A 27,877-nucleotide genomic window follows, 5' to 3' on the forward strand; every position below is an offset into this window, starting at 1 on the left:
TTAAGCCAAGATTTGGGTCACTAATAATAAGAAAGTCCTCTATGAGTGTACGTAAAGTTCACGTGGGGGCCCAATTATGCCCCTACTTTAAGATAAATCTATTTCAGCATTCATTACAATGTTTTCCTTCTCACTGAGAAATATAATGCTCCTTACCCATTATCTTCATTGTTAGTAAGCAAGTATTTCAGAAGATTAAAGAGGGAGTAATAGCTGAAAATTGTTCTCACTTGTTTTATTCACTTTAATTCTGTTTTTAATTGGGGAAGCTAATGCTTTTCTATTTCAATTTTCTATTCATAAGTGTTACCTCATGAATGAAATACATTTTTTGACACTTCATGTAGGCAGCACTGAATTTGTATTCTACACTTATTTAAGCAATCCTCATTACCTGTTGCTCCATGAATAGGTTCTATGTGTAACCTTCAAAATTTATCTCTAAATTTTAGCTTTCAAAATTAATTTCTGAGTGTTTTTCCAAAAAAGCTTCTCATTGAAATTGCCATTCAGTTGATGTTAGTGAAGCACATCAAGAAATTATGAGTAGATGAAACTCTGAATAAGTTATTCCAGGATAATTTTCTCAAATACCATTAAGGTAAAAGTATATTATTTGCAGAAATAAATAAAATAAAGCTAGTGTTTAACTCTGGAGTGAAATATCTGAGGTTTTTCGGGATGAAGTGGTCATAAGTAAGGGGAGGATTATAGTTAATTTTCCCCCTTGAAAAGGTTCCAAAACTGAATCAGAATGCCCTAAAAAACATGTAAAAATTTTGTTTTGGAGATTCCACTAAGAATAGCCTGAGGTAGTAGATGTTTTAGAGTTCTCTAGAGAAATAGAACCAATAGGATGTGTATATATAGAAAAAAAATCTGGCTCACAGTTATAGCGGAAAGCAAGTCCACAATCTGCAGGGTGGGCTGGAGACCAAGGTAAAAACCGATGTGGAAGTTCAAGTCCAAAGGTAGTCTTCTAACAGAATCCCTTCTTGCTTGGGGATATCAGTCTTTATTTTATTAAGATCTTCAGCTGATTGGATGAGAACCAACCACATTATGGAGGACAGTCCCCTTTACTCAGAGTCCACCTTTTTAAATGTTAATCTCATCCACAAAACACCCTCAGAGAAATAGCCAGAATAATATTTGACCAAATATCTGGGCATCTTGGCCCCGTTAAGTTGACACATAAAATTCACTATCTGAGTCCACCACATGAAAACTTGGCATCCATATGCATTTCCTTAAACCATATTTAATCTCCAAATATAGGCAATAACAAAGCCATACTTTGGCCTAACATAATACAATTATTCTGCGTACAATTGAGCAACCCTTATCCCAGAAGAGAATGTAAAGTCCCTGGGTGATATTTACTGTTCTTGATATACTGCAATGAAATACTATGATATAAAGTTAACAATACTTAAATATTGATATAAAGCAAATGCATCTTATGTTATATGACAAGAGAATAAGAACAGGAAAAAAGATTATACATGTAAATATATATACACACACACGAACATATTTATGACAAAATAAGGAAGAACTGCTCATGACATAATTGTAGTTCGTATTTATAACAACCTTGTTTCACTACACATCGTGCATTGCCTTTGAGCTCAGCAAGCACCTCAGCTGGCTGTAGTTTTCATCTGGTGTGGTGACTTAAACCTTTATTCCTGAAGGGTTTGGCCCATTAGAATCCTCCCTGGATTATGTTGTAGTCTCCCCCTGACTTTAAACACAGGTTATGGTAATACTAAGAGATTCCCTAAGGGAGCACTTGCATTTTAGACCCCCATTTGGAGTAGCAGTTAAATCTCTCCTTGGTAGTCAGGATCAATCACCCTAGCCAGCACAATAATTCCTTCCTTTGCTGGTTGACCTAGAAGCATGAGGATTCCAAACTGCCTAAGTGGTTAACATCTAGTTTAGTTGAATCATTGCTATGTCACCTGGTGGTTGCATCCCTCCTTTTGAAAGTAAGACCTCTATGCCAGCAGAGTCTCGTAAGGACACAGGGACAGGATACAAACATTTTGCTAGTGGGTTACTAGGGGTATGGTGAGTGGTGCTGCTCTCATTTCCAGCTCTTGGTTCCTGGACCCGTAAATCCTGGCTATAGGAGGAATAGTACTATATATTGGATGTTGATTCTGAGCATATACAGCCTCTTGAAGAACCTTGCCCAGCGCCCCAGACCTGCAAGGTTAATGCCTCATAGCTGGCACTGCAGCTGAATCTTCAAAAAAAGGTCATTTCTGAAGCCATTTTATGAAGCCAGCTGCTTGAGAATGGTGAAGAACATAGTAAGACTAGTGGTTTTTGTGTGTATGGGCCAATTGGCACACTTTATTTGCTACGAAGTGAGTTCCTTACTGGAAGCAATGCTGTGTGGGAGTCCAAATATGACTGTGGTCTGTAATGGGGTCCTGGAACTTCTGTGTTTTTTAAAAAAATATATCTTCAAAATGGAGGTTAAGGAGTGACTCAATTTCTGATCTGTATTTACCCTCCTCCCTTCCCCAGTGAGCTTTCTCAGCTAATTTTCTGGCAGGAAGTATTGTTTCCCTATGAAATTGTGGGGAGTGATTTCTATCACCTTGTCCTATTTTACAAGTATCCATGTCAGGGTAGATGACAAGCCACAATTACAAGTAACTCACCTCCTTGCAAGCAGACATCTTCCCTGAGGCATTTGTGCTCCACTTTGCTCATACATTACAACATCCTCCACACAGATTATCCCAATCACTCTGGACTCAGTGAATTCCGTGTGGACTGGGAAGCCCTCTCTAGAGAGGTTTGTAAAGTCTTAGAATCCAAACTCCACCCTTATACTACTGGTATACTTCTAATGCCACATTCCTTTTACTGGAGTCTCCAATGAGACCTGAATTACTGAAAATCATGGAGTAAAGAGAGAGCATATGATCCTTGGGGAGTTCATTTGACTTGATAATAAGTAGTTGAAAACACTATTTTGTAAAGCAAATAGAGATGTTGTGGGAGAAAACGATAGTTTTGCATGCACTTGTTGCTAAAATTAGAGATTTCAAGGACATGTCCTGATTCTTAGCCACTGAGGGATGTGAGGACAGACCTGGAAAGAGATGGGGGATGAAACAATTCAATTTGTTTACTGTTTTCTGAAGTTCATGATATTCCTTTTTTATATTTGTGAAGTGGCACTTAAGAAAAGTCATGAAGAAATGTGGCTTCAATTAGAAGCTCTAAGAAAACATGAATGCTTATGTCACACAAAATTCAAATATCTATATTTCTAAAACGTAAGCTCCATAAGATCAAGTGCTTTGGTTCATGATTAAATCTCAGTGTCTATCACTGTACTATCCAGTATGGTAGCTACATGTGATTATTGAGGACTTTGGCTAGTCTGAATTCAGATGTTCTGTAAGTGTAAAGTGCACTCCAAATTTTCATGACTTCATATGAAAAAAACTTGTTGAATGCCTCATTAGTAATTTTTATATTGATTACATATGGAATTGACAATATTTTCAATACACTGAGTTAAATAAAATATTTGATTAAAAACAGGCCGGGTGCAGTGGCTTACATGTGTAATCCCAAACTTTGGGAAGCTGAAGCTGGTGGATCACTTGAGGTCAGGAGTTCAAAACCAACCTGGTCAACATGGTGAAACCCCATCTGTACTAAAAATATAAAAATTAGCCAAGCATGGTCGTGGGCGCCTGTAATCCCAGCTCCTCAGAAGGCTGAAGCAGGAGAATCACTTGAGCCTGGGAGGCAGAGTTTGCAGGGCAGAGATCACACAACTGCACTCCAGCCTGGGCAACAGAGCCAGACACTGTCTAATATAATAATAATAATAATAATAATAATAATAATTTCATTGATTTCTGTTTTCTTGTTTGGCTACTAGAAAATTTGAAATTTCACATGTGGTTCACATTACATTTCTACTAGACCGTGCTAGCCTAGTATATAGTTTACACTCAATAAAAATGTGTTGAAGTAATGTTGAATTAATATCTTTATTTTATTTTACTTTTGAGATGGGGTGTCTCACTATGTTGCCTAGGCTAGTGTACAGTAGATAGGCAAAGTTATAGTGCACTGCAGCCTCAAACTTCTGGCCTCAAGTGATCCTTCCACCTCGGCCTCCCAAGCAGCTGGGACTACAGACATGCACCACTGTTCCCTGTAAATGTTTTTCTTATAGATCATTGCTGTACTCTTTCATCTAAAGAAAAGATGATGACAGAAACCAGAACACATTTAAGACAAATTTTCAAAAGTGTGATCAAGTCCTGTTCCTTTGTTGTATTTGGAAGGTAGTACTTATGGTTTAACAACCTACCAGTGAGATTAAAGCAACTAGCAACCAACTCATTTCTTAGATAGAAGTATGGTCAGCCCTGCTCCTACTTACAATTCCAGTTGTGGGTACTCTCCAACCCTGAGCACGAAAAGCAATCATGCTCAGATTTTTCTTTTTTCGCACTCTTATTTTAACCCACTGTTCAGATGGTAGTTGGCTCTTATGATTAATTAAGCAACACTGCAATCTGAAGAAGAGCAGAACTTGGAACCCCAATACTAATCTCTAGGAAATGACAGTTGCCTTTACAGTAATGAATGATCTGAACCACAGATGCAGTTGTCTTTAGCAAAAACCATAGGCTTGAACCTATGATGTATACTCCTGGTGTGAGCAATGACAAAACCTTCTCCCATCGTGTAAAAATATCCCTTAAGCCATCTATTATTTTTGATAGGTCAAATACATTCTACTCAAAGGGGAAAAAAACTATCCTCTAATATTAATAGTACCTCTAAAATCCATAACCCACTTATAATTATGGTGAGCCTGGATTTTTCTAGTCTTAGAACTCTAAAAAATAAATTTGCTAAACTAAGGTTAAAACATTTAAGATGGAGTATAAGGAATAAAAATTCCATGATTTTTCTCTGTATACATTAAAATGTGTGTTACTTTTTTAGGTATTTAATGCAATTATGTTTAATAACAACTATACTTTAAATTTATATAGCACTTTATATTTTTCAAATATATCCTTGTATATGATGCCTCTTTAGATAATATTATATTAATAAATATTCTTAATTAATATTTTCTCTGTTTATATGCAGAGTTAATCTGAAGCAGTAAACACCTAGTACTTTTGGCACAAGAAAATATGTTTTATTAAAAAATACATAATAACAGAGAAAATTTAATTACAATTAGAGCTGAGCTTAACCAAGGCTCCTGAAGACTAGAGGAATGCTTTTTTCAGTGTAAAAACAATGTATAACTCATTTTTCAAGACATTTTTCAGGTTTTAATTTATGAAGAAATTATGAAAGATTTTCATCAAATAGTCTTTGTATGAAAATATTTAATTTCATTTGTTATTTGTAGAAATATTTACTCTTTTTTACTACTTCTCTGGTGTGGATAATAAAATGTTTACAATGTTAAGAAAAAAAAAGCCTTGAGTATCATCTCCTTTAGCAAGTAATACTCAATACATTTTTGAGTATTCAGCATAATTTTGAACAATGCAAGGTTGTTCACTACAATACCCTTATGACAAAAGCAAAGCAGAGAGAAATGAAGTTTTAAAGTCGTAATGGAATTAAATGCGTAAAGCAGAAGATACAGAAGAAATAGAAAAAATAGAAATAAATGCTTTTTTTTTTTGAGATGGAGTCTCTCTCTGTCGCCAGGCTGGAGTGCAATGGCGCCATCTCGGCTCACCGCAAACTTCACCTCCTGGGTTCAAGAGATTCTCCCACCTCAGCCTCCTGAGTAGCTGGGATTACAGGCATGCACCACCACACCAGGCTAATTTTGTATTTTTAGTAGAGATGAGGTTTCTCCATGTTGGTTAGGCTGGTCTCAAACCTCTGGCCTCAGGTGATCCACCTGCCTTGGCCTCCCAAAGTGCTGGGATTACAGGCTTGAGCCACTGCACTGGGCCAAATGCATATTCTTAAATTGAGGGAATGCCAAGCAGAATGTTTCAGGGGAAGACTAGTAACAGAAGTATGATCGTGTTTCTGTCTTCAAGATGTTCTTATCTTACAAATATTATCAACGACATTAAACAGATGGAAAACACAGAAATAACACGATTTTTTCATGGTTCCACCAGGTATCAGTAACAACTATATGTAATTCCAATGTTCTGTATGTCAGGCATTTGTTTAGATGAATGAGTCTGATTTCATTTCAATTGCTAAAATAAAGTTAGATGAGATTATGTTGACTTAGAGTGACCACATTAAGACAAACCAACACACCTTAGGTGGTTTTCTTTTCTGAGTAAAAATAAGGCAAATATATATATATATATACACCTTTATTTATTGACTATATATTATAATATAAATATATTTTTATATATTTATATTTTATATTTATTTTTATATATTAAATATATATGTATTTAAATCAGTCTTCCTCAATCTTATCTCAGAAGAGAAGAAAAAGAATTTGATTTAAATAAAACCTATTCTAAAGATAGGCAATTTGGAAATAAAATTAACTCTTTTAGAATTGTTAATACTGTTTAAATTGACGTATCAGTATTTTTAATGCCCTAGAAAGCAGTGCATTGACTGATGATCTCATGATGAAAGTGGGTTTTTAAAAATTATCCTGCCTTACTAACTTACATTGTAAAGATTACTTAACAACATTTGTTTCATGTATTATTTCTCATAAATTGTGCAAAGATTTGGAATTTGGAATAACTATTTGCAATGATTCCTCTTGTCAGTTAAAAGAAAAGTAATATTACTGGTCTTCTAGATAAAAAGGGACAATATTCCTGTTATGCCTGAGTAGTGGTATTTATGATTACATAGCACATCTATTTATCAATTATTTACCACCTGGATTCCTTTAGGAAGGAAGGAAAGAGGGGAGGGAGGGAGGGAGGGAAGGAGGGAGGAAGGAAGGGAGGGAGGGAGGGAGAGAAGGAGGGAGGGAGGAAGGAAGGAAGTTAAAAACGAGACTCCTTAGGACGCACTTAGAAAGCTGATATATGCTCACCAGCTGCAGCCTATGTCTCTTAAGAAATGGATGACACTTCACCAAATTTAGATTACCAGCCCGAGCTCTAATTTTCAAAATAAAATACAAACTTTAAGTGATTTCATGTCCACACTTACCAGATTTTGACCCTGGCTTGAAATCACTGCCAAACTGGCTCTGTGACAGCATCAAATTATTATGTTAGATTATGCGGAATTTCCATTTTAAGGGTCAGAACTGTCAAACATCAGCACTTTCATGTAATTCAATCTACTAAAAGAGTGCTAGTAACTGTGAGGTATATAAAGATTAATATGATACACGTTTGATACTAATTACTTTAATTATATAAAGGGGAGAAGATGTGTGAAAATTTATTATTTATATATGATCAGAAAAGTTTCAAGGTGAATTAGTTTGGATACAGAATGGAAGTAGGATGGAGGACATTCTATGAGAAGAGAAAGCACTGACAAATATATGAAGATGGAAAAATGCAGGGTATATTAGCAGGATTATAGGAGAAACATTAACCTGGTATGGATTACTTGTGCAAGAAAACAGAGGCATCAATCAAAAAGTCAACAGTAGCCTGATGGCAAAGATCCTTAAAATTAAGTGAATACGTTTGAAATCTAGTATACAATAAGAAAACAATAAACATTTTTTAAGTCAGAAAAGTCACATTAAAAAAAAGAATAAGGCAAGGATGCGGATGTTGGAGAAACGGGTGGAAGACACTCAATACTAAGAAATGAAATTGAAGCTACTATAGAGGAATGCAATAAAGGCCAGGATAAAGATGATGGCAAAAGAGTTTCTTTTTTTCAACTTTTATTTTAGATTCAGGAGGTATATATGCATGTTTGTTACCTGGAAATATTTTGTGATGCTGAGGTTTAGGGTATGAATAAGCATGTTGCCCAGGTACTGAGCACAGTACTCAACAGTTAGTTTTCCAGTCCTTGTCTCCCTCCATCTCTCCCTTCTCTAGTAGTCCTCAGTGTTTACTGTTGCCATCTTTATTTTTCTGAGTACCCAAGGTTTAGCTCCTAGTTATAAGTAAGAACAAGTGGTTTTTGGTTTCCTGTTCCTGCGTTAATTCACTTAAGCTAGTGGCTTCCAGCTGCATCTATGTTGCTGCAAAAGACATTACTTCATGCTTTTTTATGACTGTGTAGTATTCCATGCTGTATAGGTACCACATTGTCTTTATCTAGTCAACCCTTGATGGGCAAGTAGGTTGATTGCATGTCTTTGCTATTGTGAATAGAGCGGCAATAATCATGTAAGTGCATGTGTCTTTTTGGTAGAACAATTTGTTTTCTTTTGGATATATACCCAGCAATGAGATTGCTAAGTCTAATGGTAGCTCTGTTTTAAGTTTTTTGAGAAATCTCCAAATTGCTCTCCACAGTGACTGAACTAATTTACATTCCCACCAACAGTATATAAGCATTCTCTTCTCTCTGTAGCCTCATCAGCCTCTGTTGTCTTTTGAGTTTTTAGTAATAGCCATTGTGACTGGTGTGGGATGGTATCTCATTGTAGTTTTGATTTGTATTTCTCTGATGATTAGTGAATGTGTAATATTTTTTCATGTTTGTTGGCTGCCATTGTGTCATCTTTTGAGAAGTGTCTGTTCATGTATTTTGCCAATGTTTTAATGGAGTTATTTGTTTGTTGTTTATTGATTTGTTGAAGTTCCTTATAAATTCTGGATATTAGATCTTTGTTGGATGCTTAGTTAGTGAAATTTTTTTTCACATTTTGTAGGTTGACCATTTACTCTGTTGATAGTTTCTTTTGCTGTGCAGAAGCTCTTTAGTTAAGTTAGGTCCCACTTGCCAATTTTTGTTTTTGTAGCAATTGCTTTTGAAGAATTGGTTATAAATTATTTCCAAAGACTGATTTCTAGAATGGTGTTTCCTAGGTAAAAAAGAAGAATTTGAGAAACCATGTGAGAAGTCAATCTATAAGAATTAACACATGAGTTGCTCTCCTGTTATGGACATGTAAAGTGCTAAAAAATATGTATTTGAAAAAGACATAGATTTGGCCCCCAGTGATCTTAGAGTGTAGTTAGGAGGATAACAAGTGTACGTCAATGTTTATTATTATTATTAAATTGCCTAGTGCTCCTATGTGCCAGATTCTAGTGCAGTTATGCTATATAGAAGGCAGAAAGTAATGTGTTACTTGAAAGAGACAGATGCTGAAGGGGCTTCTCCTGGGGAAGAGACCAGGAAGATTCTGTGAGGAAGGTGAAATTATATTTGGGTCTTCAGATATTTGTAGACCTTGGACACATCAGGACTTGGCAACTGATCAGATAAAAGATAGTCAGCAATTGAAGAACTAAGGTTTCCTCCATGGAGAATGACAGTGCTGTCTATAGATATAAAGCATCTTGGACAGTGACATAGTTCTCAGAATTATGACGATGGGTCAGGCATAGCCATATTGCAGGTGAGAGATACCAGTGCAGATGCGGGGCTCTTAGTATTGAGAGAGCTCAGAGCTAGGCAGAAAACACTTGACACACTAAGATTTTCTCAATCACAGATGCTCAGCGTCACTATAACACATCATTTCAACTCTAAAATGCATTGGAATATAACTTATCCTTAAAGTTTCTAGATATGTTTATAAAGGCATGATTATCAATTTTATTTATCTTCACTTTCTCTTCATTTCCATCAACACCAATAGATGACTTTGTTTTTAAAGAAATGAAATTTTTAATCATGATTCAAGCATAACTTCATATATAGACCTAAGTAGAGAACAAAACACTGTGGCTATATGAAGAAACTAGGTAGTCCTCCTAGGTTTACATCTATCTCAAATATTCTCTCTCTCTGTCTCATATCTGTATCTATATCTATATCTATATCTATATATCTATGTCTCTATCTATCTATCTATCTATCTATCTATCTATCTATCTATCTATATGCTAACTGGCACATTTCACAGATCTTCAAAGTCTCTGGAAAAGAAGAATGAGAAAGATAGGTTAAAAATAAAGTGGTGGCTGGGCACGGCGGCTCACACCTGTAATCCCAGCACTTTGGGAGGCCGAGGCGGGTGGATCACGAGGTCAGGACATCGAGACCATCCTGGCTAGCATGGTGAAATCCCGTCTCTACTAAAACATACAGCAAAAATTAGCCGGGCGTGGTGGCGTGCGCCTGTAGTCCCAGCTACTGGGGAGGCTGAGGCAGGAGAATGGCATGAACCTGGGGCACGCGGAGCTTGTAGTGAGCCGAGATCGTGCCACTGCACTCCAGCCTGGGAGACAGAGTGAGACTCCGTCTCAAAAAATAAATAAATAAATAAAAATAAAAAATAAAGTGGTATAGGAAATAAATACATACTTTCAACAATATATATTAAGCTACTAATATGCAACAGAATTGTGTTAAGTGATGCAGACATAAGGGTTAATGAAATAGAGAGGCATAGTTTTCATGGTGCATACAATTTACCCATCATTCCTTCAACATAGCTGTCTTACACCCACCTGCTATGGTAAAGAGATTCTGTTAGCAGAGTGGTTGTTGGTAACGCCATAATATACAGATGATACGTCATTAGCTAGATGGTGGTGCTAGGAAAAAAAGTCTTACCGCTGTTTATATTGGAAGATCTGATCTAGTTTAGGTGATCAAGGAAGGCATTTCTGATGAGACATATAAGTTGACACCTAAAAAAAAATGGCTTATAGTTGATGAACTGGGGGAAAATACTCTGGCAGATGAACAGCAAGGGCCAAAGAGAGAGAGTGGGGTAGGTAACAAAAATAGAAGATGAATGTTTACATTTAGTCCTAAAAATGGCATTAAACACAATATGATTATATGATATTAAGCCAATAAATATATTTTATGAGGAAAATGTTAAGTAGTTTAGCAATTATTCATGACCCTGGTTATTTGAAGGCATCACCAAGAAGAGATGGAATTTGGTGAAATTGGAGAAAGTGTAATTTGGCAAAAGGGAAAGTGTATTAGAGCAGGGGACAGCACTTCTGCTGTCACTTAAGACATAATGAAAATGCTCAAATAGCCTTTGTCCAAACCCTCCTTTGCCTGTTCTCCGATGACAAAATTTAAGGCTTTGTGCCTTAGTGAAATGCAAATATCCTAGAAAAGTATGATGAGTTGTGTACGTTTTTTCTGACCCTTTTAATGACCTAGAACTTGGAGTCTCAGTTCTATTGTAAAACCACATGATAGGAAATTGAACTGAATTATGGATAAATTAAAGCCAGCAATGTACTTCTCTATAAACAGGCCCCTAAAATTCTCAGTGTCATAATTATTTTCTTGAGAACATTACACATTTTATTGGCCAGATATTACTATCATTTAGAGAATTACATGATGATAGATACCAAAAAAGGACCACAATTAGGAACAAGGATTTCAAAAACACTGAACAGGACATTTAGCTTTCTGATTAAAACTCCTGGTGTAGTTATAGCTTTAATTTGATTTTATTCTCTCTCCTTTTCCTTAGTATCCACAAGGCATGTAATACAATGCCTCTGGTGCAGTCAACCCAGAACTTTGTGGTTCAGAGTCCAGCCTCTAGCAAATGGCTTTTGCAGTGCAGAGCTTTGTGAGGTTGTAACTAGCAGATACTGGGAAGCACGATTATTTCTTACTTTGAAGCTTAGTCCATCTCCATTGAAAAACCATCAAGTTCCTGCTGGCAGCTTCTGGGCCACAAGTTTTTAATTAGTGCTTATCTTTATACCTTAGCTAACTCCCTTATCTAGGACCACCTTCTGCTGGTCCTGGCAGGATCCAAGAATCATTTGATTTCATTTTCCCTTAGTGTCTATACTTACATCTTTTTTTTCTTCAACGTCATAGACAGAAAGATTGAGAGAGTGAGAAGAAATGCAATGCCTTCCCCCTTCTTGAAGCTGTAACTTTTCTGCCTTATTGGAAAGGGAGAATTCCTTGATTTCCATGGCAACTCTCACTGCTTCTGCCTTTAGCAAGTTTACTCTTACCTTTCCCTTATGTTTAATAATTTCCATTATTTCCTTAACCTGGCTCAAATTCACTTGCTCACACAAGCTACTCATTTTTGTTTTCTTTAAGGAATTGATAGTGTTTGTACAAACTTAATATTTGAACAGTCTTCAAGGTGTATGTGTTTAAATTTGCTGTGTATGGCTTAACATTTTAATTAGTAATCAGTCACTTATATCCTAGTAGAAATTAGCCAACTCTGATAGGGGTGCAGTACTCTTAAAAAGAGGGGGAGAGAGGGTCTGAATGGGGCTGTTGACATAGAAAAGATATTCCTGAAGCAAACATTCCAAATGAAGAAATTAGGAATGCGCATAAAGCTTTCTTAACAATATGCTTACATCCGTGATGAAGATGTTCAAATAACAGAAATATGTAAATATCTGAAATAAAAAGATATGTGCATGCTCTCAGAACTTTTTAAGAGAACATTCACCCACCCATGCTGGGTAGTCATTTTCCTGCCAAGGATGGAGATTGATCTATGTGACCTTTTCCAGAGATTTTTTTTTTAATTCACATTTCAGATTCTGCTCACTTTTAATAAAGGCAAAGTTATTAAGGAATCATAATCAACTTCAAGAATAAATATTTAAACTCCATGAGTTAATTGGCCAATCTTTTTCTTCTTCCTCTGAATGAATATGTGTCTTTTAAACTCAGTTTTCATTTCCTCATCTTTAAAATAGGAAGGGCCAGTTTTTCTTTGGATCCTGAGGTCTGGCCATTCTCTTATATGGAGATTAGTTAGAACTGGCCTTTTGAGACAGGGGGTGTGTGTGTGGGCTTGTGTGTGTGCAAACATGTGTGGAGAAGGAAGCATTGTTACGATTCCCTAATATAAAAATAACTGATGATATCAATTTTCTTTAATATAAATAACTTTTCCTGAGTGAAGCAAGTGCAGAAAGCCAGGATCCTGTGGCACATACTTCCATAGGTAACAACAACCCAGTTAGATAGACTGATATATGCTTGATCAGAGTGACAAGACTGAACAACAACAAAAAAAATTGTTTCCAGAAAGTGGTTTTTAAATATAGGAAACAAAAATGAAGAAATAAAAATAACACAGAAAAAAAGTTTCTTAGAAGACAATGTAGTCTGTTTACTTTGTACACTTTAGCCATAAGCAGCAATTTTCTCATGAAAATCTAATTTGAATTTTATAAAGGTATCTGGATAATAAGTAGTTTGCTTGGCTTAATTAAAAATTAGCTCTAAACAACTATGCCTCAGTTTCCCCATCTGTAAAATAAGATAACAATAGTACTTACCTCATAAGATTATTTTGATGAGTAAATAAGTTATTTTTTAATTAAAGTGTATTTTAAATGCCAACACATGTTAAAAAGTAAAAATGTGGCCAGGCGCAGTGGTTCACGCCTGTAATCCCAGCACTTTGAGAGGCTGAGGTGGGCGAATCAGGGGGTCAAAAAATCGAGATCATCCTGGCCAACATGGTGACACCCTGTCTCTACTAAAAATTCAAAAATTAGCTGGGCATGTTGGCAGGCGCCTGTAATTCCAGCTACTTGGGAGGCTGAGGCAGGAGAGTTTCTTGAACCAGGGAGGCGGAGGTTGCAGTGAGCCGAGATGGTGCCATCGCACTCTAGCCTGGGCTACAAGAGCAAAACTCCGTCTCACAAAAAAAAAAAAAAAAAAAAAAAAAAAAAAAAAAGTAAAAATGTAAATATATATCTCTATATTGTAAAACTATGCATTAAAGAGAACATGTAAAATCAACACAAATTAAGTAATAAGTGAACCCCATAGTGGTGACCTATTTGAAAGATGCAGTTCCAGGATGTAACAGAATTTAGGAGATATAAAAATTTGATTGGATTGATGATAATGATGATGATGACAGTGACGACAACAATGATGACAGATAGAATAATAGTTCCCATTTATTAAGAACCCCCCATGGGTCAGATCTGCATTAGGCACATTACATATATAATCATTTCCTCTTTTTTTTTTAAAAAAAAAAAGAAAGTTGCCATTAAACGAGTGATTTCTGGGTCTAAGACACCATAGCAAACATTATTATTTAGCGTGCTTACATTCCAGTGGGGCCTCTACTCTCAAGAAAACCAGTGCTATTGGAGACATGTGATATGAACTGGGACATGTTAAATATCACTGGAACATATGCTATTGCTTTACACTTCTGTAGCTTAATTCCTGTTACTGGAGAGTAGCACCGTTTTCAAAAGTGAGTAAGTCATAAGATCAACCTGGAAAAATCCATCTTAAGATGTTCCCCTTGACAAATCGAAAGGATAGCTCACCATACTTATTTAACTGCTAAGTTGAAAATAGCCATTTGTCTAATTATGCTTTTATATAACTTTTTGGTAACTCATTATTTCAACTTTAAAAGTCAAATTCTAGGGATATGGAATTGTGAAAGAAAAGACTTTGCATTCACAAGTCAGTGCGTGAATCGCAATCAGGCAAAAATACAGTGATCTCATCTGTAACACATAAACTGGGTAATTTTTTATTTATGAAGTAATGCAAATAACTTAATATAGATTACTACACTAACTCATAGTATACTTTACTTCAGTTAAGTAACGCCATTTTGTGCATTACTGAAATATAAATGGACGTGAAGCATGCAAAATAAAATTATGACATTTTGGCATACATTGTGCTTCTCAAAAAGAAAAAAAACACACACGCTAGACTCTGAAGTCATCATATTCTGCTATTAAAGAGCTTGATCATATCTGCCTCAGATTTTACTGAGGGCATTGAAAGCTTCAGTTATCTTTGCACCGCTTTATGTTATTAATAGGTTGTTATTCTTTATATTTTAAGCAGCCAGTGATTAAACATCATAAACAAATAAAACAAAGGGGAAGGGTCAAATCAAGCCATCATTAATAAAAAAGAAATTAGACCAAAAACATGACTAATAAAGTTTGCTATTTACTCTCTTGCAAACTCAACTAATTGTGCATGTTATGAAATAGTTCTTATCTAGCACTCCACTCTTGCATCTGTTCAATATGCAGTTTTATCAGCAAACTGGCAGAAGACATCTGGCCAAGAGGAAAGAAAAACTTGTATGAGATTATAGATTTCTGAAAATGACTAATTTTTAAAAAATCTCTAGCAGTGGTTTCGATTGTGAAAATACAGTAAACCTTCCCAATGATTGATGCAGAGCAATCTATTTTTTTTTTAACTCAAGACTTTAAAAAAGGGAACGTAAATATTCTAGAGAGATGCAGGATCTTACTGACGGCCAGAGTAAGAATCTGGCATTTTTTTCCTGCATATTTACACAGGGCAGTTCTTTTTAGCATGTTATTACCCTCTTGCTTTGTAAATGCTGGTTTACATTTTTGATCATTATAAACGCTAACAGAGCGCAAGTATTTCATATTTCTTTCTTTCCTTCCTAAATATGGATAATAGGCTCTATTTGACAGCACAGTTGGGATTAGAAATACTGTATGAAATATGTCTTGAGAAATATCTACAGCACAGAGATCATAAAATTACAACCCATGGACCAAATCCAGCCTTTCACCTGTTTTTCTAGTTTTATTGGAACATAGCCAGGCTCATTCTATGGCTACTCTTAATTACAAAGACAGTTGAGTAGTTATGATTGTATGACTCAAAAAGCCTAAAATATTTGCTATCTGGTCTTTAAAGAATTTTGCAAATTCATGATCTACAGCACCGTAGGGACTTAATAAATGGTAATTATTTTTAATTCTGCAACATTGGGGAATTACTTATTTTGCATGAACCACCAGTAACTTCCAATAAAGATACTTATTTTGAAGAGGTAAACTAGCCCTGTCCAATAGAATGATCGTTATATTTTCTAGTAATGCATTTTTAAGAAGAAACAAGGTAATTTTTTTTTTTTTTAGATGGAGTCTCACTCTGTCATTCAGGCTGGAGTGCAGTGGTGCGTTCTCGGCTTACTGCAACCTCTGCCTCCAGGGTTCAAGCGATTCTCCTGCCTCAGCCTCCTGAGTAGCTTGGACAACAGGAGCATGCCACTATGCCCAGCTAATTTTTGTATTTTTAGTAGAGAGGGATTTCACCATGTTGGCCAGGATGGTCTTGATCTCTTGACCTCGTGATCCACCCACCTCGGCCTCCCAAAGTGCTGGGATTATAGGCGTAAGTCAATGCTCCCGGCCACAAGTTAAATTATTTTAACAATGTTTTATTTAAACCAATATTATTATTTCAACCTACGATATTATCATTTTAACATATAATCAACATAAATATTATTAATTATTTTATTAATACATTCTTTAAAATCTTCAAAATCTGATGTTTATTTTACACTTACTGCGCATCTTAATTCAGATGTCAATTTTACAGTGGAAATATTTCATCTATATTTAAAGTTCCTAAAGTTTACTCTTGAAAAATTTGATTCATATATTTACGTGGTTCCAAACATAAATGTTTTTTAGAATGTTTTCTCATATGTTTTCATAAAGCTTTCTAATAACTAAATATCAAGGATTTTAAATTTAACTAAAGTTAAATAAAATTTAAAATTTAGTTCTTTAATTACACTAGCCACATTTCAAGTGGCTACCATATTAGAGGCATTTTAGGCAATATAGGATTTTACTTATTTTTATTAATAGCAATAGTCATAACAGCTACCATTGACTGACCACTTAATTGGTCACAAAAATCTAAACAGATATGGAATCTGGGGACTCAAGTTAGCAAAGTAACATGTGCAAGGGTACATAGCTAGTTCAGTAGGAAGTCTGAACCCAAGATCTTATTTTAATTCACACTTTTTCTCCTATTCTGCTATGCAGACCCCAATTCATCTTTTACATGCCAAACCACTGTCTCTTTGCTTAATTTGAACTTAAAATCTTTGGGAAAAAAATTAAATATGTATTCTCAACTTGCGTTTTAGCCCTGCAGAACACTATACTTGGCCTCTCAGCTTTGTTGGTTTTGATCTATTTTGGTTTGTGTTTGAGAGGTCCTATTACAGAGCTTTTATATCTTCCATCCCTTCCCAGCTGATTCTCTTCCCTGTGGTGCTGGTGTCAGCCAGGCACACTACCCCATGGGAGGCCCATGGCCTGGGCCTTCTGTCCTTGTCTTGTTGAGCTACTTATGCTTTTCATCCTGGAGAGAGAGAGAGAGTGTATGCGTGTGTGTGTGTGTGTGTGTGTGTGTGTGTGTGTGTGTGTGTGTGTGTTTGGTAGGGGGGTGGTTGTCTTGCTTTTCCATTTAGTCTTACTGTGATTTGAAAAGGGTAGCCTTTCCTAAACAATTCCAGTCAATCAACATTTGTTTCTTAACCTGCAAGGCACCAACCTCTGACTGCGTTTGGAGCACAGCCTTGAAGTCCTTTTTTCTTTATATAGTTATATTTATTTTTGTTTGTCTAAATGCCTGCTTCTTTGACAGGAGATGAGAATTTAGTTGCTATTTTTTTAAGGTTACTTCTTGGCTAGGAGCCATTACTTAAACCTGAAGATTATGGAAGCCAAACTCTAGAGGCTTGAGTATTCAAACTAATTTCTCTCAGCTATTGACATCTAAACACATCAAATATTGTATACCATTGTATTCTAGTCTCTCTTAGATCCAATTTGTATCCCCTTGTTAAAAAGTCTGTAAAAGGTCCTCATCCTCTCTGAAAAGAAGGCAAACAAGCACTTCAATGACATAAAAGACTCAATTCTTTGGCATTTCAGTTCTTCTGAAGAAATCTTCAATTTCCTGAAGGCATCAACCTCTCTTTTATGTCGGGACTTTTATGTTGGCTGCCCTCACTACCTGGTTCATTGATCACCCACCATATCTGCCCACCTCATCTTCCTTGGGTCCAGTACACTCAAACTGGTAAACTTAGAAGTTACTTCCTCTTTCAAGCTTCCCCTGAGCCCCAAAGGCATGTTACGTACTTGACCTTGGCTCACACAGTGGCCCAGGTGTGCCCTTAAAGTAGGACTTCTTAGTCTGTGTCATCATTGCCCATCTCTACTACTGGGCTTTGAGGACAAGGGCGATGTCTTATTCTCATTATCTCTATTCTAATGTATATCACAGAGGCTAACAACAAAATAAAACCTTAATAAATATTTACTGATTTAATGAAACCATTTATTTTAAGTGTGCAAATAAAATTAAGTTGTTATATATAGTCATTAAATCATATTTGGGGGCTTCCTAAGTGCATTCAGTATGTATCAAAGTGAATGTTGTCTATTAAAGGTTTTTAAAATTTAATAATAAGCATTCTATTAAATAGAATAAGCACTCTATAAATAGCACTCCATCATTTGCTAGATACCATTTCTCATCTCTTACTGAAATTTAATTAATTGAAATGTTTGCACCTGAAAAGGATTTTTAAGGTTTATTTTATTCTGCACAAAATACAATATCAAAGAGATGTAAGAATAGACTTTTCCTGACATATTTCTTTCTGATTTTTTTTTTTTATTGAAACAGAGTTTTGCTCTAATCATCCAGGCTGGAGTGCAGTGGTGTGATCTCTACTCAGTGCAACCTCTGCCTCCTGGGTTCAAGCAATTGTTCTGCCTCAGCCCCCCAAATAGCTGGGATTATAGGCACGTGCCACAACCCCAGCTAATTTTTGTATTTTTAGTAGAGATGGGGTTTCACCGTGTTGGCCAGGCTGATCTTGAACTCCTGACCTCAGGTGATCTGTCTGCTTTGGCCTCCCAAAGTGCTGGAATTATAGATGGAACCCACCGCACCCAGCCGACTTTTCCTGATATATTTTATATTCTGAAATAGCTATTTTTTGTATTCTCTAGCATACTTGTTACTTTATTATTTTCTATTATAGAACAAAAGGAAAACAGGCACTTAAATGGAACACAGAGTGTGACTGTTTTGGTGGTATGAGAAAAGGCACTTAATGGTAGTTCTTCACCTGTATTGGAAAACAGCATGCCTTTGAAGAGCTGATGAAAGCTAGAGTCTCTCTCTCTCTTTCTCTCCAGAAAAAAAGCCTAAATGCATGTACAAGTATATATGCCAAATTTGCCTACAACTTTAGGACTCTCAGGATTCATTCAATAAAAAGAGGTTAAAAACCCCTAAGCTAAAATAGGCCTGAAAAGAGCCTGACTCTGCTAAAAGGTGGGGCAAAGGTGGAAGGACATGACTGTGAAAGATGGAGAGGAAGCATGTGCTTTAGAAGAGAAGAACATGCAAATTTGCTTTTCAAAGAAGGCACAGGTGTGCTTTGCAAACCTTTGCAGAATGCCCTCTACCTTAGATGCTACCTAACAAGAAGACCTGAATTGTTTGGAAGCCAAGCCCCTGTGCTCCTTCATACATCCATTCATTCACCCATTTAATTAAGATAGATTTATTTCATTCCACTGTGTGCCAAGAACTGTGTTTAAGAGTGGGGGGAGGGGTGGTGCAATTGTGAAATGAGCGCAAATTGTGAATTGAGTCTTTTATGCCAATATATCGTTTTCTTAGATGAGTCATGAGAGTCCTAAAATTGTAGGCAAAATGGGTACATATACTCATATGTGCATTTGGGCCTTTCTCTGGAGTGAAAGAGAGAGAGCCTATAGCTTTCAACAGCTTTTCAAAGGCATGCTTTTTTCCAACACAGGTTAAGAACCACCTTTAAGTGCCTTTTCTTATTTTCTTTTTCCTCAAAGTTAAAGCCCAGTAGTGGAGATGGCAATGATTTGAAACATGGCCCTTCCTCTGCATTTCTCACATATGCTACTATGTCATGCTAGAAATAAGGAAAAAGAGTCCATTCATTTAGAAGTTTCTACTTACCATGTCACTGATTTTGTACTCACTATTTTCACTTATTGTTATTGATACTATGTGCAAACAAATGAGGTTTTTAGTGACTTCTAGAACCATAACATATATATTAATTAATATTAAATGTCTATAATGGAAAAGTGTTAATGTGACATATAATTAATGTAATTATAGTGCAAGATTATTGTTTTAGGCATCATAATACTGCCTAAAGTAGGACTTATGTTTTTGTATAAACCTCATGAAAAACATGGCATCTTTTGGTTGCCCTGAAATTATTTATGCATATAGGGAAGTATCAAATTAAGATAGTAGTCATATGGCTTCAGTGGCACTCAGGTGGGGTCAGAGGCCATTTTATTATAATTCTCTGGGCTATTCATTGGCACTCGGAGTTGAATCTGTTTCCCTGGTAACAATGAACTGCTTTGCAATGAGACACGAAAGGAATCAAATCAATGTAGAAGTAATTCTGGCCTCAAGTAAATTCCAGTGGAACCAAGGAAAACTTCTTGTATATAATCCATCAGAACACCAGAGAGAATGTGCATAAATAATCACCTTGGAAATGAGGACATAGCACTTTGTCTTCCACTCTCCTATTCATAGCATATAGCACATCATATTGTTATCTGTCATATTTGTTGATGACACTAGACACTAATTATGATCCACACGCAGGTGTGGCTGAAAGACCTATTTAGGAATGACAGGACTTTTCACTCTGCACATGTCATGATGATTCCTTAGTTTTGCAGCTGCAACTGCTAGTCGCAGAACATGCTGCTATTTAAGGGGCAGCCACTTAGATAGGAAGTCAGCCCCAAGTCTTTGCACAAAAGAGCTACCCAGTTGCTGAATATGCCATGTCAGTCTGGTCTGTGCTGCTGAGTTATCCTAACTTCCTACAACTATTTCCTGTTTAAGAGTTTATAGACTTTTCATCAAGTGCTCATGTCTTCCTTTGTACTCTTTACTAATGCCGAAACTGACAAGCTATGTCTTCATGAATATCATGTAAATGCTGGGCATTTATTTTCTCTTTCAGTTATCTATTCATTCAGAAAATATTTATTGAGGATCAACCATGTCCCTGTTCCCTCCTCTGTGCTATGTGCTGCAAATAGAGCAGGAAGAGGACAAACCCCTTCCTAGAAATCTTTTGTAGGATGTTCCCAACTTGTTATTTGATTTCAAAGATAACCTGTGAGTGAGATTGATAGAATTATTCAGGACACTAGCTGCACTCTCTATACAAGATCACATCACATGACCACATTGAAATTGGAACAAGATCATAGCTTCAGGCATTGTCAATCTTCTGTCATCTGGAGACGGCTGCAACATTGATGTCATTTGTTGTTCCAGTTCTTAATTAGTATTTTCTTTCAGTCCGTTCTAGAAGAAATGTCATAACTTTTATCTTCATCTTGACACATTCTACTTTCTATTTTTTTTATTTCCTGTATTACGATGTAAGTTCCTTGAGGTCAAGGGCTATGGTTTTATTTATCTTTGTTTCTATTGCTACACCTTGCACATAAATTGAAAGGTTCTACACTTATTTCCTCTGCTTGGAACACTTATCCCATGGACATGCACGGGGCTCTGTCCCTCAGCCCTTCACTCAGTTTAAACATCACCTTATCAAAGAGTCTTCCTAAACTACCCTACTTAAAGTAGTAACTACACAACTCTTTTATCCAACCACTACCCACACATCCCTTTCCCCTTACCCGGCTTTATTACTCTTCATAACATTTATCACCATCTGGCATACTTACTTGTTTATCACCTGTCTTCAACTACTAAAAGCCCCATGAAAATAGGAACACTGTCTGTTTTATTCACTGTTGTATTCTCAGCACCTGGAACAGTGCCTAGATCCTAGTGGGGCACTCAATAAATATTTGTCAATTGAATAAATATCTATGGTAAATCCACACATATTTATACTGCCCAATAAAGCATAGAGATGTGATATTTTATTATATGACACTGGTAATACATGAAGAGTGCACATAGGTGCCACCTTAAGCATCCCTCTGGGACGGTGACAAAACTCACATTGCAGAAACATTTTTGATAACCATTGACTTGATGTGATGCATTAATTATGTAGCTGCAGAAAGAGGGGAATGAGTCAGCTCATTTATGTGTAACACTTGAACCTCAGATAGGTGAACATATTTCCAGAATCCTACCATATCATTCTCCTCTTCTTTAATTAGTGAAACAATTGTGTTGGCAATTGCAAGCTGATGCCAGACACATATTGCTAAACCAGAGTAGATCATCCCTATTAGTAGTTCCAATCCCATGTGGCCCAATTATTTTCCTCCATATTTAAGCCTCACTGACAACAAAAGTGCTCAAATCCCATGTGACAATTAGGCAGAGGCTGGCAAACTTTCAATGAATCTATCTAATCCTGCATTGCATCTTGTTTCTTTTCCCTTATTTGTCAGCAGATGTCTATATACTGATGATAGCTTCCATTTACCCAGATGCTCAGGCCAGAAATTGGGATATTATCTTTAACTCCTCTCTTTTTCAGCCTTCAAATCCATGCATTCGAAATGCCAAGTCAGGTCTACTTTGAAACTCCTCTTCTTTTAATTCCCACTGACATTAAATGAGTTCAAGCCACTGTCAACTCTTATGTGGATGAATGCATTCCCTTTTCACTGCTTGTCCTGCCTCTGGCTTTGTTCCTCTCCAGTGTATTCACCTCACAGTAAACAAGATTGCCTTACTCCAAATCTATATTGACTTTTCTTTCTCATTGATATAAAGTCAAATTCTTCAGGTGTCATGAAAGGCTATCCATGAACATTTATGCCTCACTCGCCAGCTTCTCAACCATCCCTATTCCTTTGAATGTCAATCATTCTGAGTTACCTGGGAACTTATGCTTGTTCTTGCCTCTATACTTGGTGAAACCTCTCTCCAATTTTGATGAGGCTTATTCCCCATTCTGGTTTAGTTTGAAAGTTTTTCTTGGTCTCCTGAGACCGATTGAGGCACTTTTCGTCTGTGCCCATTTATCGTGCTGTTGTCATTCCTTTCATAGGATTTGCCACACAGTGATGAAATTGCTTGCTTACTTTGCTTTTTTACCCGCTAGCTTACAAATATATCTTCTGTGCTTAACACAGTGCTTGGCATGTAGTCAATGTTCAGCATTATTTGTTGAATGAGCAAGTTCTTGACTGCAATGGAAGTGTATTTACACAGATTAAGATGATATGGGATAGGATATGTCTTCATATTACATCTACTTGGAAGTTACTTTTGGAAGTCCATAGATCTCTCAAGACAATCAAGGAGCTTTAGAATATGTAACTGCATGATTTTAAGTAAAGCATTTCCTTATTTTGAAGCACAATACATCTACTATGTATTGATCAAGAATGCAATTCCATTATAGGAGAGAGTGCGTGTGTTCATATGAATAGGAAACAAGGTTTATTTAAAGTATTGGCTGTTACTTTCAGGAGGTGTGAGGCAAACACAATTTTAACCTCCTTAAATGCAATTAAATAGTGAGGGGAAATCATTGATTGAGATTGCACTTTCACTTGGCCTCTTCCACCTGAAAAGTGCTACTTGTTGGATGTGTGACGGCACCAGAAAATGCAGAAGAACAAATGAATAAGCATAATACACATTTAGACCTAATACTATGAAATTTTAAACTGACTTCATTTAAAGTTAGGTGTGTAACTTTAAAAGTAAACGTTTTAATTTATATATTTTACTGAAGAGTAGATGTTTGATCATAGTAATATACCAATTTTTTTTTCTAGCCACTTGCATTTTTTTAAAAAACAGAGGCAGGATCTCACTCTATCTCCCAGACTGGAGTGCAGCATTGCAATCATAGCTCACTGCAGCTTTGAACTCCTAGGCTCAAGTGATCCTCCTGCCACAGCCTCCCAAGTAGCTGTGAATACAGGTGCTGCAACTACATCTGGCTAATTTTAAAAATGTGTTTAGAGAAAGGATCTCACTATGTTACCCAGGCTGGTATCAAACTCCTGGCCTCAAGAGGTCCTCCCACTTCAGCCTGGGATTACATTGCATTTGTGTATTAATATTTTTCCTAGTTGTCGAAGAGAAGCTATCTCTATCTACACTTTCAATGATAAACCATAATGTTTTATTAATTAAATATAAAATAAAGCAGCTGAAAACAGAAATAAATTCCCAAGTCATTGTGATGATTCTGGACCAATAATACTAGAAAACACAATGGTAAATATAAGTGTATGAAATTTTAAACACACACATATACACATCTATATAATTAGAAAACCAAGTAAAATAAAATAATAATAATAGGCATAATGAAAAACCAAAGAATGGGAAATATCTACAACCAATGCTACCTAGATGGGAAAGGGCATGAAAAGACATTTATATAATAAAAAGATAAAAAATAAAGATTAACAAATCAAAGTAATAACAACAAACAAGACAGATGGCATTTGATGTGTGCCAGACACTCTTTTAAGCACTTTTCACATATTAACACATGCAATCTTATAAGATATGCAAAATTATTTTCCTTTTTTTTTTTTTTTTTTTTTTTTTGAGACAGAATCACTCTGTTACCCAGGCTGGAGTACAGAGGCATGATCTCTGCTCACTGCAACCTCCACCTCCTGAGTTCAAGCAATTTTCGTACCTCAGCCTCCCATGTAGCTGGGATTACAGGCATGCACTATGACACCCAGCTAATTTTTGTATTTTTAGCAGAGATGGGGTTTCACCATGTTGGCCAGACTGGGCTGGAACTCCTGACCACAAGTGATCTGCCCATCTCAGCCTCCCAATGTGCTGGGATTAAAGGCATAAGACACAGAAGATAAATTACTTGTCCAGTGTCAACTTGCTAGAAAAGTGATGAAATCTAGATTGAACTTAGGCATGGATTCTTTTTCACATATAATTATGTATTTAAAGTAAGAAAAATCAACCTATACTAATGTCAAGATGCAATAAGCACAAAACTTATGAGCAACCAGTTAAATAGTGACTTGTTATTGTTGTTTTAGAGTACAGTTAGATAATAAAACAAAAATGAGTTCATTCTATCTTCTGATTCATATGGTCATTCCTTATCATTTTATTCCAAATAAATAATTCAAAAACTTAAAAGATTTGTGTGAAGACATTATAACATATGTGAAAAGCAGAACTGAGTACAGCAGGGGTGGGTACTTGCAGTAAACTCTGAAAAATAATGTAGCCTTACCAATTGTAGTCCAGGGGAAATGTTAAATAGGTTGGAGACATCAATGTAAGGAAATTTATGTAGCCATAAAAACGATAGAATTCAAAACTAAAAACCAATAAAGAAAAGTGTTCATGAAATTACATTAGGTGAAGTACAAAATACAATTTTTTAAATACACTCTTATTACAACTATGTTAAAGCTATATAAGCCAACAAATAAATATTGGAAGTAAACAGGAAGACAGTAGTTATTCCACAATGGAGGTAAAATTATGGATTTTTTTACATTCACTTTTTAATGTTTTAAGTTTTCTTAAAAATGACTTTTTGATACACTTTTACATAGAAAAGAGTTAAGACTATGATTTTATTTTTAATTTGCTAAACTGTCAAACCTATGACCTTGTACCCTTTCTGCATTAGACACCAAAGCCTAATGGGATAAATAATTAATAGGCAAGTTCTTATAAATTTTTATAGACTTAACCTATGTCATCTAACCTTTTAGCCACAGTACATTCAAGTGCTGGAAATGATTTTCTTTGTTGAAAAGAAATACTAGTTTTTAACTGCTTTTGCAAAAATGTACATACAAGCAAATAGGAGGACTTAAAAATCTATTGATATTCTAGCATTATACAAATATCTTATATCTATAATTCATTATTCCTCTATGTCTATAAATATATTGAATGCTTATTCAATACAAATTAACATGTATAGGCTTTCTTTCTTCATTCAATGAGGGCCTACAAGGTACAAAGTTCTGTAGCAGCCACTAAAGAAATGGCCCATTCTCCCATGCTGCTTGTATTAGTCAACTTAAAACATCATTATTACTTAATTTCAGTTGTGGGGAGTGCTAAGAAGAAGTATAGGTTTTATGAGTACTTTTTAAAAGGGTGTCCAATTTAGAAATCAGGAAAGGCATTCTAGAGATAGTGACTTTGATGTGAGTTCTGAAAGATGGCTAAGAATTGACTAGATAAGGAGGTAGTGGTTAAGTACATGAGAGCATTACAAACTGAGGGAGTTAGATATGCAAAGGCCCTATAGAAAGAAAACTGGCCAGTGTGGTTATAGTCCACAGAGAAAAGAGAATGGTCAGAGAAATAGACATCTGGACCAGAAGACTAAGCTCTTGGTGGACCTAGCCAAGGAGCTCATTCTTCATCTTAATAAAAATAGAGGCTTTTGAAAGGTTGCAAAAAATGGACAAATTTGCATTTTTAAAAGAAAGACATGAGTGGGTGTCAGGAATTTCTTAAGTAGAACTCCTAAGAAAGATGTGAAAATACCTTTTACAATTAAAACACAAAAATTAAACATTCTAGAATAAACTTAAAAAGAAATGTGTAAGATTTCTATAAGAAAAATTTTAAAACATCCCCAAAAGATGCAAAAGTAGACTCGAATAAGTGAGAAGACATCCCCTTTCTTGTATTACATTATTCAACATTATAGCGATGTTTCTCCCATGTTAGTTTGTGAATTTAACTCAATCCTTATAAAAACATCATCAGACTTTTTATGTAGTAAGACAAGTTGATAATAAAAGTTCATATGGAAAAACAAACATGCAAGAAGAGGTAGTAAAACACTGGAGAAGAAAACCCATAAGAGAACACTGCTTCTACCAGATATAAAAGTGCACTTCAAAGTTTCTATAATTAAAATAATGTGGTAATGGCACAATAATAGACAACAAAGTCAGTGGAATAGAATAGAAAGCTCAGATATAGATTCAAATACACATATAAATTTATTATATGATATAGGTAACACATTTGGGGCATCACTGGGCAAAGAGAGACTTTTTTTTTTCTTTTTTTTTTTATTATACTTTAAGTTTTAGGGTACATGTGCACATTGTGCAGGTTAGTTACATATGTATACATGTGCCATGCTGGTGCGCTGCACCCACTAACTCGTCATCTAGCATTAGGTATATCTCCCAATGTTATCCCTCCCCCCTCCCCCCTCCCCACCACAGTCCCCAGAGTGTGATATTCCCCTTCCTGTGTCCATGTGAGAGACTTTTTAATTAATGTTTGTGGGACAACTGGTTTACCATTTGGAAAAAAAATAAAATCAGTTGCATACCTCATACTATACACCAGAATAAATTCTAAATAGACCAGGAATCTAAATGTAAAAAAGAAAATTCAAACAAACAAGAAACTGAAGAAAGCAGAGGTGAATTCCTCTTTAATTTCATTATACAGCAGTGAAATATTTTGTACTTCTCAAAATCCAGAGGAGATAAAACAAGAATAAACCAACTACAAATTTAAAAACAAAAAACTAAAACAACACCAAAAATAAAATCACAGACAATTGATGAACTGGGAGAAAATGTTTGCAATGTGTAACACAAAGGAGTAATCTCCCCAGTACATAAAGAACACATAAAATTGAAGGAAAAAGGATCAATACCCCAATGGAAAAACAAGAGAAAGACCTGAACTGACAAGAGAGAGAGCTTACTCCGGTCCCCCAAAATGTTCAAATACAAACACAATTAGAGAAATAGTACAAATTAAAACAAGGGCAGTTCCCACCTATTAAATGGGTAAACATTAAAAAGTATGACAACACACCCTCTTGGTGGGACTACGGGGAAACAGGGACTGTCACACATTGTTAGTGGCAATGCCAACTTGCACACCTTTTTGGAGAGGAATTTAACAATGTTTAATAAAACTGCATGTACATTTACCTTTCTATCTAGCAATGACACTTTTAGGAATT

The 27,877-nt window shown here is 35.8% G+C and overlaps 1 protein-coding gene across 9 annotated transcripts in view; it reads left to right on the forward strand.

The window, feature by feature from the left end:
- Nucleotides 1-27,877, forward strand: part of GRIA4 (glutamate ionotropic receptor AMPA type subunit 4) — a 374,575-nt gene that overhangs the window by 66,768 nt on the left and 279,930 nt on the right. The window lies entirely within an intron of this gene.

Source organism: Pan troglodytes, chromosome 9 (genome assembly GCF_028858775.2).
Source record: "Pan troglodytes isolate AG18354 chromosome 9, NHGRI_mPanTro3-v2.0_pri, whole genome shotgun sequence".
In the NCBI taxonomy this organism is placed as follows: Eukaryota; Metazoa; Chordata; class Mammalia; order Primates; family Hominidae; genus Pan; species Pan troglodytes.